This window comes from Salmo trutta, chromosome 23 (assembly GCF_901001165.1).
Source record: "Salmo trutta chromosome 23, fSalTru1.1, whole genome shotgun sequence".
In the NCBI taxonomy this organism is placed as follows: Eukaryota; Metazoa; Chordata; class Actinopteri; order Salmoniformes; family Salmonidae; genus Salmo; species Salmo trutta.
Window position 1 is genome coordinate 11,460,893 of NC_042979.1, and position 18,981 is coordinate 11,479,873.

Below are 18,981 nucleotides of genomic sequence, written 5' to 3' on the forward strand. Positions count from 1 at the left end.
TAAACCTTAATTATTACCCTTAAAGCATTAGTTTGTTTAAATGGAGGGATCGATGCAGAACATCTTTGAAAAGACCTCTTCTTTCTGTTTTCAGAACAATAGCAGGAAACAGAGCAGGTGCAGCACGAACAGAATCAGAAACACAGCTAAAGGTAAAAACAAACATCCCAATTGTCCTTCATTCTCCGCTGCATCCTTAATGGAAAGAGGCTGTGGTTCTAAAAGTCCTGTGTGGCACAGCCAGGGTTCCTCCAAACGCTGTCAGCCAGTTCGCAACTAACAGGGCATGTTGGGATGCTGTGCGTAGGTCTGTTTGTGATGATGGCGGGGTATCGGTCCGATTGAGGCAGGCAGAAACAATGAGTTGTTACATCATCCGTCACCGAATAAGATTACGGTCATCCTGTCTGGCTGGCTGGCTGCCTGCCTCTGACAGTAATGCAGTGCAGCACAAGACTACACCCATCAGACAGTGAGTGGGTTTAGTACATGCTCTGTCTGTACACAGACAGCCAGTCTGACCACACACTGCTACTATAGCCAACTGGATAATGTACTCACATAGTGCTTGGAAGTCCATGAGACAAACAGTGGTTAAATCCCATCAGTAGTACTATGTCACTACATTCTCTATCATTAATGGTTATATTATAAAATCTCGTGTGATATAAAGGCAAGCCCAATCAATATGTTAGAGGAGGGGGGGAGACAGATGTTGCATGCTACTTTGACAGAATCATCTATACTCACTGGCTTGTACCATGCTCAGAGCTCACATGATTTGAATGGTTTAGCTGTAAGAATGGATTAGGCCCGATGATCCTTTTCCTTGGTTAAATAATGATGCACCCCTCTTGTTTGTCTTTGTTAGTCTGCCTAGATAGCTCACTAATATTGTACTGCCCCATCCCCGGCAGGGTCTGATCTGGGCTTATCTGCTACAGCAAAAGATTACCCTGGTTTTACTAAGTGTACCTCATATCGTCATGACCTGCTGGATCAACACTGTTCATCTCCAGTACCGTCTCCTAGGCTGTGTCTGTGTGACCATGACTGTCACCATGCTGTAAAACTAAAACCCTCGTAGCAACCCTATCCAAAAGGCAATGGGTTTTTTTTTGTTACCAAGGATATGGCTAGTTTGTTACCATGGTTGATATTTGCTCTGGTCTTGGTATATCTAATCATTTCAAGCGCTGTTCATTTCTCTGTGTGTCTTAGTCCTGAAAACTTAGTTCACACAGATTTTCTTCCCTACACTCAACACAATGTATAGGATTCATCCCAATGCCTGTTCTTCCCTCAGGCTACTGCTCTACACACCCAATCTAATAGCCTGTCCTTAGCAGCACTTAACCCATTGATTTTCTCTTCTCATCGGGACAAAGCAGGGGGTCCAACTAGCATGCTGGAGTTGTTTAGCACCGGAAACAGACAGACTGGAATAAAGGTTAAGAAGTCATGGTATTTTTTGTCCTGGTAAAAAAGGTGTGATTTTTAACAGTATTGTGCTTGTAGTGCTGCTGTTCACTGCAATACAGTCGGAATGTATAACATCACAGTTTTGCTATACAGGACGTCCTGACATGTGATGTATTAGCGGTTCATTCCTGAGAATGTTGCTGGCACCAGATCGCTCTGTGTGGAAACAGTGGGGAGTCTGTTACAGGAAGTATACGTGCTGAATCACACAGCCAGTTAGTTATCTCTGCCGCTCCCCTCATCTGGGTCAGAGAGTCAGACAGAGGACAGTAAAAACGCTCACTCCAGTCTCACCTCCTTCACTGCTCACTGGGTGTAGGCTAGTCATACAGTATGCAGATGGACAGAGGACTCTGTTGGCCCTGACATCAAGGACTAGGAATGTGCTATTCGCCTCCACTCCCCCCTCCTCACAATAGCATCAGAAAGCAGGTAGGATAATGAGCATGTACATTCCTGTGCTGCTGCCCTGCTGGGCTTGATCTTCTGCCAGGCTGTCCATTTCTGCTCTTTTCCCTCTCCACTGAACTCTACCACCATAAAAGGAAAACTGCTATTTCTCCAGGCTTGCTAGAAGAAAAAATAAAAATAAATATTTTTTTCCTGTTTCCAAGAATGTCCCAGTAGGATGTTGGATGTGTTTGGAAAAACACAGGAGGAGTCTAGCTGAGAATGTCCACGTCTGGCCTTTCCACAATGGACTCAGTCCTTCGCTTCCCCTTTTTTCCCGGCTTTAGGCATCATTGGAAAGAGAGGGAGAGGCGCGAAGAGGGGTTGGGGGGGGTTCATTTCAAAGAAGGCTATTGACAATGATCGATAACAACGCACACTCAGAGGGATGGAGGAGGGGCATGTGAACACATGAAAGGGCCTGGTTTCTGAGGGTGTCGGACTCAATTACTTTCTCGTTTATACATCTTTCTCTGTACACAATGTTTCTGTAGGAAGATCAAAATGGGTCACTTGTAGTCAGCCCCCATCCCCCACAAAAGGGAATGACCCTCAGCATCCAATCAAGACTGATTTTACAGGCCTCGTCCCTCCTCCGTTCTGTCACAACATCAACATTTCCCCAAGTTTCAATCATCGTCTTCTAACACACTAATTCCCTCTTACTCATCCTCAGGTTACATCGTTCATTATACAACAAAAAGGAGGGGTCCCTCCCTCTTTCCACATCTGCCACGCTCCACGCTGGTAGGTGAGAACTCACACTGGGGTTTGAGAAGATCGATAAAAAGCCAGAGTTCTTCACAGCTGTTCTAACAGAAACGAAGGCAATGCCACCGAGAAGAGGCGACTTTCCCTCGCGGGCTGAGAAACAGCCAATGCCGTGACAAAGCTGGCAGTGTGCCCAGATCAGGCCTAAAGCAAACAGGGCGGGCAGCTAGCTGCCTTCTGCCCAGTATCCACACTCACCCTCGGGGGGTTGGTAGAAGCCGGAAGCATCCAGTTTTCAGGGGGAAATGAGAGTAGAGGTGAAGCCTGAAAACCGGATGCGTACGGGTTCTGACGACCCCGGCATTTCTTTTACGCCTGCTACATTAGGTTACTCCATATTAACGAAGGGTAAAGAGGAGAACTCCTCTTCCTTCATTGGCCTATTCAGAGCTAACACAACCGCCATTGGAATAGATACACTACACCAAACAGAAGAACACACACAGAGGACAAACACAGGGAGCATAGCCATATTCATAATCACCTTTAGGGCTAAACAGGGCAGAGGGGGGATTGGACAAAGCACAAAAGATCATATTTGGTTTCAATACTAAAAATCAGCTTAGGTCACAGCAAAGGGATTTTAGGAACCAATTCCACAGTTTAATCCCCAACCCCATGGATGATGGTCCTCGTGATAGCATCTACACATGTCCCAGCCCCACCCGTCTACTGCAGCATTACATTGTTATGCTCTTGGAGCATATCCACCCAAAGGGTAACAGAACAACACTACCAACCTCCTATCAGCCTACAGCCTGCCACCCCCTTTCACAAAACATGCCCCACAGGTCTAGCCTTCTAGATGTATAACTAGTGTGTGTGTGTTGTGCACACAAAGATACCGCTGGGACTCACGTGGATTGAAACAGGGAGGAAGCACCAGCCTCTCTGAGGCAGGGGGACAAAGGAGGGTAGTGGCTGTATTCAAGCTACACCCCTGCAGCCTGAGTCCTGTTGGGGGGGGGGGGCTGTGTGCACACAAAGGGACTACAACTGGGAGGGGCTGTGTGTGAGAGATCCTGGAACCCCCGCCGCTGTATCCACACTCACCATCATTAGCATGCACACACACCAGAGGAGGATTTCCACCAGCTCCCGTGCTCTAATTAGTCACACGGGACTGACTACAGTTTTCTGTTGAAACAGAATAATCAGACAGGGAATTGACCTAAACACTGAACACGCCACGTCACGTGTAACTTAAAAAACACATGGTTTATCTGAGAAAGGCGCCGGAGGAGATGGCTGCCATTTTACGGCCCCCTAACCAATTGTAAATGTTTTTAAACGTTATTTGTAACTTATTTTGTACCTAATGTTTCTGCCACTGTCTCTTATGACCGAAAAGAGCTTCTAGATATCAAGACAGCGATTACTCACCCTGTCCTGGAAGATAAATATATTTTTTCCTTCAACGAGTCTGACACGAAGGATTTACTCCAAACACCCGACAAGGCCCTCATCCCCGTCATTCGCAGGAGAAAGAGACGGAGACGTAGGTCTGGGTGCCATGTAAGGATCCAACGGTGAGAGGGTAATCTGCCTTTACCATCAATCCTATTAGTCAACGTACAATCACTGGATAATAAAATAGACGAACTACGAGCAAGTACACTGCTCAAAAAAATGAAGGGAACACTTAAACAACACAATGTAACTCCAAGTCAATCACACTTCTGTGAAATCAAACTGTCCACTTAGGAAGCAACACTGATTGACAATACATTTCACATGCTGTTGTGCAAATGGAATAGACAACAGGTGGAAATTATAGGCAATTAGCAAGACACCCCCAATAAAGGAGTGGTTCTGCAGGTGGGGACCACAGACCACTTCTCAGTTCCTATGCTTCCTGGCTGATGTTTTGGTCACTTTTGAATGCTGGCGGTGCTTTCACTCTAGTGGTAGCATGAGACGGAGTCTACAACCCACACAAGTGGCTCAGGTAGTGCAGCTCATCCAGGATGGCACATCAATGTGAGCTGTGGCAAGAAGGTTTGCTGTGTCTGTCAGCGTAGTGTCCAGAGCATGGAGGCGCTACCAGGAGACAGGCCAATACATCAGGAGACGTGGAGGAGGCCGTAGGAGGGCAACAACCCAGCAGCAGGACCGCTACCTCCGCCTTTGTGCAAGGAGGAGCAGGAGAAGCACTGCCAGAGCCCTGCAAAATGACCTCCAGCAGGCCACAAATGTGCATGTGTCTGCTCAAACGGTCAGAAACATACTTCATGAGGGTGGTATGAGGGCCCGACGTCCACAGGTGGGGGTTGTGCTTACAGCCCAACACCGTGCAGGACGTTTGGCATTTGCCAGAGCACACCAAGATTGTCAAATTCGCCACTGGCGCCCTGTGCTCTTCACAGATGAAAGCAGGTTCACACTGAGCACGTGACAGAGTCTGGAGACGCCGTGGAGAACGTTCTGCTGCCTGCAACATCCTCCAGCATGACCGGTTTGGCGGTGGGTCAGTGATGGTGTGGGGTAGCATTTCTTTGGGGGGGCCGCACAGCCCTCCATGTGCTCGCCAGAGGTAGCCTGACTGCCATTAGGTACCGAGATGAGATCCTTAGACCCCTTGTGAGACCATATGCTGGTGCGGTTGGCCCTGGGTTCCTCCTAATGCAAGATAATGCCAGACCTCATCTGGCTGGAGTGTGTCAGCAGTTCCTGCAAGAGGAAGGCATTGATGCTATGGACTGGCCCGCCCGTTTCCCAGACCTGAATCCAATTCAGCACATCTGGGACATCATGTCTCGCTCCATCCACCAACGCCACGTTGCACCACAGACTGTCCAGGAGTTGGCGGATGCTTTAGTCCAGGTCTGGGAGGAGATCCCTCAGGAGCCCAACCGCCACCTCATCAGGAGCATGCCCAGGCATTGTAGGGAGGTCATACAGGCACGTGGAGGCCACACACACTACTGAGCCTCATTTTGACTTGTTTTAACCTCTTATGGCTAGGGGGCAGTATTTTCACGGCTGGATAAAAAACGTACCCGAATTAATCTGATTATTAGTCCTGCCCAGAAACTAGAATATGCATATAATTATTAGCTTTGGATAGAAAACACTCCAAAGTTTCTAAAACTGTTTGAATGGTGTCTGTGAGTATAACAGAACTCATTTGGCAGGCCAAAACGTGAGAAGATTCTGTATAGGAAGTACCCTGTCTGACCATTTCTTGCCCTTCTTTGTCATCTCTATTCATTACAAAGGATCTCTGCTGTTACGTGACACTTCCTACGGCTCCAATGGGCTCTCAGAGCCCGGGAAAAACCTGAATGACGTAATTCAAAGCCCTGGCTGAAACACACGAGCGCTTTTGCTAAGTGGTCTATCAGCAGACAAAAGGCTTAGGCGCGTGCACTGGCCGCCCCCGCCTTTCTGTTTTTCCCTCTTTTTACCGAAACGCAGATTCCCGGTCGGAATATTATCGCTTTGTTACGAGATAAATTGCATAAAAATTGATTTTAAACAGCGGTTGACATGCTTCGAAGTACGGTAATGGAATATTTAGACATTTTTTGTCAAGAAATGCACCATGCGCACGACCCTTCTTTACCATTCGGATAGTGTCTAGAACGCACGAACAAAACGCCGCTGTTTGGATATAACGATGGATTATTTGGGACCAAACCAACATTTGTTATTGAAGTAGAAGTCCTGGGAGTGCATTCTGACGAAGAACAGGAAAGGTAAGACCATTTTTCTTATAGTAAATCTGATTTTGGTGAAGGCTAAACTTGCCGGGTGTCTAAATAGCTAGCCCGTGATGGCTGGGCTATGTACTTAGAATAATCATCATTGGATATTGGAGCAGATGTAAGAGGTTAAGGACATTACATCGAAGTTGGATCAGCCTGTAGTGTGGTTTTCCACTTTAATTTTGAGTCTTACTCCAAATCCAGACCTCCATGGGTTGATAAATTGGATTTCCATTGATTATTTTTGTGTGATTTTGTTGTCAGCACATTCAACTATGTAAAGAAAAAAGTATTTAATAAGATTATTTCTTTCATTCAGATCTAGGATGTGTTGTTTAAGTGTTCCCTTTATTTTTTTGAGCAGTATATATTCTACCAACAGGACATTTACTTCACTAGGATAGGGGGCAGCATTCGGAATTCTGGATGAAAAGCGTGCCTAAATTAAACTGCCTGCTACCTTGGGCCCAGAAGGTAGGATATGCATATTATTAGTAGATTTGGGTAGAAAACACTCTGAAGTTTCTAAAACTGTTTGAATGATGTCTGTGAGTATAACAGAACTCATATGGCAAGCAAAAACCTGAGAAAAATCCAACCAGGAAGTGGGAAATCTGAGGCTTGTAGTTTTTTCAAGTGATTGCCTTTACAGTATACAGTGACTTAGGGTTCATTTTGCACTTCCTAAGGCTTCCACTAGATGTCAACAGTCTTTAGAACGTTGTTTCAGGCTTCTACTGTGAATATAGAGCGAACAAGAAGGCCTGGAAGTTGGTGACTCAGAAAAGGACATGAGTTCAGTGGCGGGGCACTCACGTGAGAGGTAGCTGTGTTCCATTACATTTTTGAAGACATTGGAATCGTCCGGTTGGAATATTATTGAAGATTTATGTTAAAAAGGCCCTAAAGATTGATGCTATACATCATTTGACATGTTTCTACGAACGTAAATATAGCTTTTTTTACTTTTCGTCGTGAAATTTCCGGCGCTCTTCCTACATTTGGAGTAGCTTACTGAACGCGCTAACAAAAAGGAGGTATTTGGACATAAATTATGGACTTTATCAAACAAAACAACATTTATTGTGGACCTGGGATTCCTGGGAGTGCATTCTGATGAAGATCAAAGGTAAGGGAATATTTATAATGCTATTTATGATTTTAGATGACTCCAAAATGGCGGGTATCTGTATTGCCTGATGTTGTTTTCTGAGCGCCGTACTCAGATTATTGCAAAGTGTGCTTTCCCCGTGAAGCTTTTTTGAAATCTGTCACAGCGGTTGCATTAAGGAAATGTTTATCTATAATTCTTTGAATAACAGTTTAATATTTTATCAACGTTTATGATGAGTATTTCTATAAATTGATGTGCTCATTCACCGGAAGTTTTTGAAGGAAAAACATTTCTGAACATTACGGGCCAATGTAAAATGGGGTTTTGTGATATAAATATGAACTTTATCGAGCAAAACATACATGTATTGTGTAACATGAAGTCCTATGAGTGCCATCTGATGAAGATCAAAGGTTAGTGCTTAATTTTAGCTGTATTTCTGGTTTTTGTGACGCCTCTCCTTGTTTGGAAAATGGCTGTGTGGTTTTTCTTGTCAAGGTGATGTGCTAACATAATCTAATGCTATGCTTTCGACGTAATGCCTTTTTGAAATCGGACAATGTGGTTGGATTAACGAGAATCTTATCTTTAAAATGGGATATAATAGTTGTATGTTTGAGAAATTTGAATTATGAGATTGTCGTTTTGAATTTGGCGCCCTGCTATTTCACTGGCTGTTGAATAGTGTGTCCCACAGGTGGGACGGTCACGTCCCACCTACCCAAGAGAGGTTAAAAACTGTAATATCTTATGTTTCACAGAGTCGTGGCTGAACGACGACATGAATAACATACAGCTGGCAGGTTTTACACTTTTTCGGCGGGATGACAAGGGGTGACTGGTATGACAAGGGGTGACGGTCTATATATATTTGTAAACAACAGCTGGTGCATGAAATTTAAGGAAGTCTCAAGGTTTTGCTCGCCTGAGGTAGAGTATCACATGATAAGCTGTAGACCACACTATATGCCAAGACGTTTTCATTATATTCTTCGTAGCTGTCTATTTACCACCACAAACCGATGCTGGCACTAAGACCGCACTCAACGAGCTGTATAAAGCCATAAGCAAACAAGAAAATGCTCATCCAGGAGGTGGTGATCCTAGAGGCCGGGGACTTCAATACAGGGTAACTTAAATCCGTTTTACCTAATTTCTATCAGCATGTTACATGTGCAACCAGAGGGAAAAACATCTTTACTCCACACACAGAGACACGTGCAAAGCTCTCCCTCCATTTGGCAAATCTGACCATAATTCTATCCTCCCGATTCCTGCTTACAAGCAAAAACTAAAGCAGGAAGCACCAGTGACTAGATCAATAAAAAAGTGGCCAGATGAAGCAGATGCTAAGCTACAGGACTGTTTTGCTAGCACAGACTGGAAAATGTTCCGGGATTCTCCCGATGGCATTAAGGAGTACACTATATCAGTCATTGGCTTCATCAATAAGAGCATCGATGACGTCGTTCCCACAGTGACTGTACGTACATACCTCAAAAGCCATGGATTACAGGTAACATCCACACTGAGCTAAAAGGTAGAGCTGCCGCTTTCAAGGAGCGGGACTCTAACCCGGAAGCTTATAAGAAATCCCGCTATGCCCTCCGAAGAACCATCTAACAGGCAAAGCATCAATACAGGACTAAGATTGAATTGTACTACAACGGCTCAAATGCTCGTCGGATGGGGCAGGGCTTGCAAAGTATTAGACTACAAAGGGAAGCACAGCCGCGAGCTGCCCAGTGACATGCGCCTACCAGACGAGCTAAATTACTTCTACGCTCGCTTCAAGGCAAGTAACACTGAAACATGCATGAGAGCATTAGCTGTTCCAGACGACTATGTGATCACGCTCGCCGTAGCCGATGTGAGTAAGACCTTTAAACAGGTCAACATTCACAAGGCCGCAGGGCCAGATGGATTACCAGGACGTGTACTCCGAGCATGCACTCACCTACATGCAAATATCTTCACTGACATTTTCAACCTCTCCCAAGACTGTAATACCAACATGTTTCAAGCAGACCACCATAGTGTTCTTGGGCACAGGGACTAAGGTAACCTGCCTAAATGACTACCGACCCATAGCACTCGCATCTGTAGCCATGAAGTGCTTTGAAAGGCTGGTCATAGATCATATCAACACCATTATCCCAGAAACCCTAGACTGACTCCAATTTGCATACCGCTCCAACAGATCCACAGATGATGCAATCTCAATCCACACTGTCCTTTCACACCTGGACAAAAGGAACACCTATGTGAGAATGTTATTCATTGCTCAGCGTTCAACACCATAGTGCCCTCAAAGCTCATCACGAAGCTAACGACCCTGGGACTAAACACCTCCCTCTGCAACTGGATCCTGGACTTCCTGATGGCCCACCCCCAGTTGGTAAGGGTAGGTAACACAGCCGCCACGCTGATCCTCAACATGGGGGCCCCTCAGGGGTGTGTGCTCAGTCCCCTCCTGTACTCCCTGTTCACTCATGACTTCATGGCCAGGCACGACTCCAACACCATCATTAAGTTTGCAAATGATACAACCGTGTTAGGCCTGATCACCGACAACGATGAGAAAGCCTATAGGGTGGAGGTCAGAGACCTGGCTGTGTGGTGCCAGGACAACCTCTCCCTCAACGTGATCAACATAAAGGAGATGATTGTGGACTACAGGAAAAGGAGGACTGAGCACAACACCATTCTCATCGACGGGGTTGTAGTGGAGCAGGTTGACAGCTTCACGTTCCTTGGTGTCCACATAACTAACAAACTATCATGGTCCAAGCACATCAACACAGTCGTGAAGAGGGCACGACAACACCTCTTCCCCCTCAAGAGACTGGTCCTCAGATCCTCAAAAAGTTCTACAGCTGCACCATCGAGAGCATCCTGACAGGTTGCATTACTGCCTGGTAGGCAACTGCTCGGCCTCCGACCGCAAGGCACTACAGACTACAGGTAGTGCGTACGGCCCAGTACATCACTGGGGCCAAGCTTCCTGCCATCCAGGATCTCTATACCAGGCGGTGTCAGAGGAAGGCCCTAAAAATTGTCAGACTTCAGCCACCCTAATCATAGACTGTTCTCTCCACTACCACACGGCAAGTGGTACCGCAGTCTAGGTCCAAAAGGCTACTTAACTTCTACCCCTAAGCCATGACTCCTGAACATCTAATAAAATGTCTACCCAGACTATTTGCATTGCCCCCCCCCCCCCCTTTTACACTGCTGCTACTGTTATCTACACATAGTCACTTTAATAAATCTACCTACATGTACATATTATCTCAATTACCTTGACAAACCAGGGTAATTGATTTGATATGATTTGACTCATGAAAGAAATGAGTCAGACCTCCCAACGCAATAACTGATGTGTTGTAAACCTACTGAATTTGAACTACGACCCACAAACACAAAGCTGAGATAATGGCAGAGCTACTACTGTAATGTTTGTGTTGTAATAATATCCTATGATAACTATCCAGTCCTGACATACCATTACGTTTTCACCAGCGCATCCAAGCAGAGACATGCTTCTGTCAAACTTTTTACTGTCAAATTTGGGTCAAGTACTTCCAGCTCTCCAGGAATGTACCTTAAGTGTTCATGGGACAAAACAAACAGCTGTACCGTATGTATGACTGGAATACAATTGCTCAAACAATTTTCTGTCTAAATTCAGCTCACAGTTAGCCAACACTGATCATGAAGAGAGACATATTTTCTGAGGCAAACAGCACCAGGCCTAAATAATTGTGGTATTTTCAGGGTGATTTATCACGACAGAAGACTTGCCTGTATCTCAACAACCTCGAATTACTTCAGAAGATTTCCTTTCACTTATTCAGCTGGAGTGTCCTCTGTCCTACAGTTAAACAGGCCCACATACAGTTGAAGTCAGAAGTTTACATACACTTATGTTGGAGTCATTATAACTTGTTTTTCAACCACTCCACAAATTTCTTGTTAATAAACTATAGTTTTGTTAAGACGGTTAGGACATACTGTGCCTTTAAACAACTTGGAAAATGTCTGAAAATTATGTAATGGCTTTAGAAGCTTCTGTCAGGCTAATTGACATCATTTGAGTCAATTGGAGGTGTACCTGTGGATGTATTTCAAGGCCTACCTTCAAACTCGGTGCCTCTTTGCTTGACATCATTGGAAAATGAAAAGAAATCAGCCAAGACCTCAGAATTTTTTTTTGTAGAACTCCACAAGTCTGGTTCATCCTTGGGAGCAATTTCCGAACGCCTGAAGGTACGCTCATTTGTACAAACTGTAGTACGCAAGTATAAACACCATGGGACCACGCAGCCGTTATACCGCTCAGGAAGGAGATGCGTTCTGTCTCCTAGAGATGAACGTACTTTGGTGCGAAAAGTGCAAATCAATCCCAGAACAGCAGCAAAGGACCTTGTGAAGATGCTGGAGGAAACCGGTACAAAAGTATCTAGATCCACAGTAAAACGGGTCCTATATCGACATAACCTGAAAGGCTGCTCAGCAAGGAAAAAGCCACTGCTCCAAAACCACCATAAAAAAGCCAGACTACAGTTTGCAACTGCACATGGGGACAAAGATCATACTTTTTGGAGAAATGTCCTCTGGTCTGATGAAACAAAAATATAACTGTTTGGCCATAATGACCATCGTTAGGTTTGGAGGAAAAAGGGGAGGCTTGCAAGCCGAAGAACACCATCCCAACCGTGAAGCAAGGGGGTGGCAGCATCATGTTGTGGGGGTGCTTTGCTGCAGGAGGGACTGGTGCACTTCACAAAATAGATGGCATCATGAGGAAGGGAAATTATGTGGATATATTGAAGCAACATCTCAAGACATCAGTCAGGAAGTTAAAGCTTGGTTACAAATGGGTCTTCCAAATGGACAATGACCCCAAGCATACTTCCAAAGTTGTGGCAAAATGGCTTAAGGACAATAAAGTCAAGGTATTGGAGTGGCCATCACAAAGCCCTGACCTTAATCCCATAGAAAATATGTGGCCAGAACTGAAAAGGCGTGTGCGAGCAAGGAGGCCTACAAACCTGACTCAGTTACACCAGCTCTGTCAGGAGGAATGGGCCACAATTCACCCAATTTATTCTGGGAAGCTTGTGGAAGGCTACCCAAAACATTTGGCCCAAGTTAACCTGTCTGGGCTAGGGGGCAGTATTTTCACGGCCGGATAAAAAAGTACCCGATTTAAACTGGTTACTACTCTTGCCCAGAAACGAGAATATGCATATAATTAGTAGATTTGGATAGAAAACACTCTAAAAAGTTTCTAAAACTGTTTGAATGGTGTCTGTGAGTATAACATAACTCATATGGCAGGCAAAACCCTGAGAAGATTCCATGCAGGAAGTGGCCTGTCTGACAATTTGTAGTCCTTCTGTTGCATCTCTATTGAAATTACAGCATCTGTGCTGTTACGTAACACTTTCTAAGGCTTCCATTGGCTCTCTAAAGCGTTCAGAAAGCGGAATGACGCGTCTCCTGTCTCTGGGCAAAGTACAGCAGCAGAGTTTGTAAGTGGTCTGACTGGGGACAGTGAGACTGGACCTCACCATTTTTTTCTTTCACTCTTTGAATGAATACAACTTTGTCCGGTTGGAATATTATCGCTATTTTACGAGAAAAATAGCATAAAAATTGATTTTAAACAGCGTTTGACATGCTTCTAAGTACGGTAAAGGAATATTTTGAATTTTTTTGTCACGAAATGCGCTCGCGCGTTACCCTTCGGATAGTGACCTGAACGCACAAACAAAACGGAGGTATTTGGATATAACTATGGATTATTTGGAACCAAAACAACATTTGTTGTTGAAGTAGAAGTCCTGGGAGTGCATTCTGACGAAGAACAGCAAAGGTAATCAAATTTTTCTAATAGTAATTCTGAGTTTAGGTTGCCTCAAACTTGGTGGGTGTCAAATTAGCTAGCCGTGATGGCTGAGCTATGTACTTAGAATATTGCAAAATGTGCTTTCGCCGAAAAGCTATTTTAAAATCGGACATAGCGTTTGCATAAAGGAGTTCTGTATCTATAATTCTTAAAATAATTGTTATGTATTTTGTCAACGTTTATCATGAGTAATTTAGTAAATTCACTGGAAGTTTTCGGTGGGTATGCTAGTTCTGAACATCACATGCTAATGTAAAAAGCTGTTTTTTGATATAAATATGAACTTGATTGAACAAAACATGCATGTATTGTATAACATAATGTCCTAGGAGTGTCATCTGATGAAGATCAAAGGTTAGTGCTGCATTTAGCTGTGGTTTGGGTTTTTGTGACATATATGCTTGCTTTGAAAATGGCTGTGTGATTATTTTTGGCTATGTACTCTCCTAACATAATCTAATGTTTTGCTTTCGCTGTAAAGCCTTTTTGAAATCGGACGACGTGGTTGGATTAACGAGAGTCTTATCTTTCAAATGGTGTAAAATAGTCATATGTTTGAGAAATTGAAGTTATAGCATTTTTTAGGTATTTGTATTTCGCGCCACGCAATTCCACTGGCTGTTGAATAGAGTGGGACGCTAACGTCCCACCTAGCCCAGAGAGGTTAAACACTTTAAAGGCAATGCTACCAAATACTAATTGAGTTTATGTAAACTTCTGACCCACTGGGAATGTGATGAAAGATATAAAAGCTGAAATAAATCACTCTACTATTGTTCTGACATTTCACATTCTTAAAATAAAGTGGTGATCCTAACTGACCTAAAACAGGGAATTTTACTAGGATTAAATGCCAGGAATTGTGAAAAACTGAGATTAAATGTATTTGGCTAAGGTGTATGTAAACTTCCGACTTCAACTATATGTCCCTCATCAACAGCCTACCATTTGACCCCTCACAGAGAACAGTGACGGAATCTACACTAGTACAGGGAAAGAGAGATCAGGTTGCCTGTACATAGTCCGATCAGGTCAGGTTCTTCCTGAGTAAAGACAGTGTGGCTCGTACAGTCAGGAACTCAGGATGTTTGGATGCCAGAGTACTGGCATACTCTGACATTTGAGTTTCTAGTAAACAGATCAGACATCTTGGACAGTAGAGTAGACACAGCACTCAGGTTGCCACCAGTGCAGCATCAGACCATGTGGTAGTGCCCAGGGCAGGCAGAGAGAGAGCAGTGAGTCAGTGGTAGACATAGAGCAGCTGCCTCTGCCCTGAGTTCAGATCCAGAGGCCATCAGCTCAGTCAGAGGATTAACACCACAGTGTGTTGAAACAACAGTCAGGCCAAGCACGTCACATGAAGCAGCCGGTCATGATCAACAAACATGGCCAGAGACAACTCACTCTGTCTCACTGACACAGACCGACATATAGCAGTGCTACATATACCCAAACACGCACACGCACGCACGCACACACACACACACACACACACACACACACACACACTTCGGTTTTCCATGACACCCAAAAAGACAGAGTTTAGCAGCCGTCTGGTGGTCAGATGCAGTTGAGTCAGGGCTGGTTGCGAATGAGATTTCCACACAGGCAGCCGTCTGCTCTGCCCACTCTGTGCTGTGCAGGTGAGAAGGCCCAGGACGAGGCCCAAACAGAACGCCATTTAAAATGTCCTAACGAAAACCACATTCTTTCTACTTTAAGTAACACACATTTTGATCACCAGGGTTCATTACCTTACAGGTACTGCATAACAAGGGTTTTAAATCACTTAACGTTCTGTTGTTACTAGCCTACATCTGTGACGTCTGGTGTGGGGCGTAAACTTTGGTCTTGGTAGCCTCAGCCAAGACCTACTCAGTCTCCCCAACGACAACAAAAAGCCTGCAAGTTGATTGGCTTTGAGTGTTGGAGTGGCTTTCCTTGACCAGCAAATGTAAGTGTTCCAGTTTTAGTTGCTGCATCAATTTGGACCACCACCTCGATGAGATCATAATTTGTCTGATGAGGTAACTGACTGTCTGTTTATGAACAATACACATTGCCAGAAAGTGGGGGGAGGATAATTACACATCAGAGTTTGCTGCTTGGCATTCCAGTCTAGTTCTAACAAACTCCATAAATCCAAAAGGAGGGAAATATTGACCAAATCATAAAATAGTTGCTCCTATCAGTTATATAAAGCACTGCAGTCCACTGTAGAACAAGATGTGGGGTAAAACAAACACTAGACACAAAGAAACACTTCTCTGACTAGTCTGATAAGAGCCAGGGTTACACAGACAGAGGGAGTTCGTTTGGAGACATGACTATCTCAGAGGCAGCTTAACAAAGAGACGGGAAGATATCGTGACCAGTCTCTCAAACACATTCAATTAGACTAATCCCTTTTGAACAGCGAGTGGCTCCTGCCTCCTGACACGGACAGGCCCACAGCCTGTGGAATGTGTGCCCTATTTCTCTGCCAGAGGAGATGGCACAAAAATAACCCATTCTGGCCAACCCATTCTGGCCATTCCACAGTGGGTTGCCTTGGAGACTGAGCTGGGCCTGCCTGGCAAACAGCAAGTAGGCCAGACGAGAATCTGGCAGTGTCAAAGGCAGCCTTCTGGGGTACGTTAGGATGAAGAGATGAGGACGGAGAACCAGCCAGCAGCACTTGTGTGTTTAAGATGGCTGTGGTTAAAGTGGAGCTTAATCCTGGCAGGCAGAGAAGAGAGTTTAATCACAGCGGCATTATCCTGAACATGAACACATATGCACTAAAGAGAGAGAGGAGGCAATAACATAGGAGCCTGTCTGCACTATCATAGCCAGGGTAGCAGCATAGTGCAGACTGGCTCCCATCATAGCCAGGGTAGCAGCATAGTGGAGACAGGCTCCCATCATAGCCAGGGTAGCAGCATAGTGCAGACTGGCTCCCATCATAGCCAGGGTAGCAGCATAGTGCAGACTGGCTCCCATCATAGCCAGGGTAGCAGCATAGTGGAGACAGGCTCCCATCATAGCCAGGGCAGTAGCATAGTGCAGACTGGCTCCCATCATAACCAGGGCAGTAGCATAGCGCTGACAGGCTCCTATCACAGCCAGGGCAGTAGCATAGTGCTGACAGGCTCCTATCATAGCCAGGGCAGTAGCATAGCGCTGACAGGCTCCTATCACAGCCAGGGCAGTAGCATAGTGCAGACAGGCTCCTATCATAACCAGGGCAGTAGCATAGTGCAGACAGGCTCCCATCATAGCCAGGGCAGTAGCATAGCACAGACAGGGTCCTATCATAACCAGGGCAGGATATGGAATAACTACTAGCAGACCATTATATTCTCCCCTGTATATTGTGCGCGCAGAGAGAGCTGCTGCTCATCTGTTCGGACAGTGGTGTGTGCATGCCCGAGCGAACATGTGTGCGTGCTGCAGGGCCAGATGTTAACATCTGGTGCATAATGAGATGATCACCCTTATGCAGCACAGCAGTCAAAAACAGCTCCAGCCCCACTGCCCTCCTCTCCCTTTGACACTGAAGCTGTCCAATCACATTATCAGCCCACTCACACTGATGGGCCTGGCTGGTGCGGATGACTTAAGGCCCTACATCACAATCATGTTCATTTTGAATGAGACAATCCTTGGGCTTAGCTAAAGGAATGCTAATATAGAGTAATGCATATTAAACGGATATCCGTTTAAAAACACTGTGTGCTGTATATTGGGTTGTTGTAGCAAGGTCATATACGCAAACAAGAAAATGACTAAATATGGGTTTAACGGTAACACCTGGCGACTGTATAACGCAGGAAAATACACCATGTGACGTGACTAGGAAATATGCCTCAGTCTGCCCCAGGGAAATGGGAGAGAGCAGGAGATATCAAAAAAATAAAAAAGGATTCCCTACAGCAAAATTCATGCAATTATTGTCCACTCGAGGAAAATAACATTTTTTACTGTGTGTAAATGTCTTTCATAGAAATCGGTCACATTCAAATGTAGCCCATATCAAAACACTGAAAATGGACACAGTGCAGTATCCTCTTAAAAATCATCTTGAGCATGGATACATTAAATTACACAGTAATGTCACAGCATGAGAGAACCAGATACAGTTGAAGTGGGAAGTTTACATACACTTAGGTTGGAGTCATTAAAACTCATTTGTCAACCACTCCTCAAATTTCTTGTTAACAAACTATAGTTTTGGCAAGTCGGTTAGGACATCTACTTTGCGCATGACACAAGTAATCTTTCCAACAATTGTTTACAGAGATTATTTCACTTATAATTCACTGCATCACAATTCCAGTTGGTCAGAAGTTTACATACACTAAGCTGACTGTGCCTTTAAACAGCTTGGAAAATTCCAGAAAATTATGTCATGGCTTTAGAAGCTTTTGATAGGCTAATTGACATCATTTGAGTCAATTGGGAGGTGTACCTGTGGATGTATTTCTAGGCGTACCTTCAAACGCAGTGCCTCTTTGCTTGACATCATGGGAAAATCAAAAGAAATCAGCCAAGACCTCAGAAAAAAAGAATTGTAGACCTTCACAAGTCTGGTTCATCCTTGGGAGCAATTTCCAAATGCCTGAAGGTACCACGTTCATCTGTACAAACAATAGTACGCAAGTATAAACACCATGGGACCACGCAGCCGTCATACCGGTCAGAAAGGAGACACGTTCGGTCTTCCAAAGTTGTGGCAAAATGGCTTAAGGACAACAAAGTCAAGGTATTGGAGTGGCCATCACAAAGCCCTGACCTCAAATCCATAGAAAATTTGTGGGCAGAACTGGAAAAGCGTGTGCGAGCAAGGAGGCCTAGAAACCTGACTCAGTTACACCAACTCTGTCAGGAGGAATGGGCCAAAATTATCCCAACTTATTGTGGGAAGCCTACCCAAAACGTTTGACCCAAGTCAAACAATTTAAAGGCAATGCTACCAAATACTAATTGAGTGTATGCAAACTTCTGACCTACTGGGAATCTGATGAAAGAAATAAAAGCTGAAATAAATCACTCTACTATTATTCTGACATTTCACATTCTTAAAATAAAGTGGTGATCCTAACTGACCTAAGACAGGGAATTTTTACCAGGATTAAGTGTGAGGAATTGTGAAAAAAATTTGTTTAAAAGTATTTGGCTAAGGTGTATGTAAACTTCCGACTTCAACTCTATATGTTCACCAATGGTGAAAATAAACCCAGAGTAGAACAAACAAAAGAGGGGCTCCTAAAATAGCTGTCCATTCCTTGGGGCAGGATGCTGCTGAACAGCCCTGTGTATTAATTAGCAGCTAACAGTAATAGCTAGGTTATCATGGTCCTTAAAACAGACAGCCTGCTCATCACATCCCCCCCACACACAAAAAACAACCCACATACTATAAATACGTACACTCATTGGTTGGGTTTAAAGTGGATAAATGAATCATTCCTCAGGCGGAGCTGAGTAATTGGCAGCTGGCAAGGCAATCTGCCAGGAACTGAACTGATCTGAGGACAGGTTCATTCTCCTTGTTAGCA

General features: G+C 44.5%; 1 protein-coding gene across 1 annotated transcript in view; it reads right to left on the reverse strand.

Moving 5' to 3' along the window:
• Positions 1-18,981, reverse strand: part of LOC115159338 (malignant fibrous histiocytoma-amplified sequence 1 homolog) — a 33,091-nt gene that overhangs the window by 2,463 nt on the left and 11,647 nt on the right. The window lies entirely within an intron of this gene.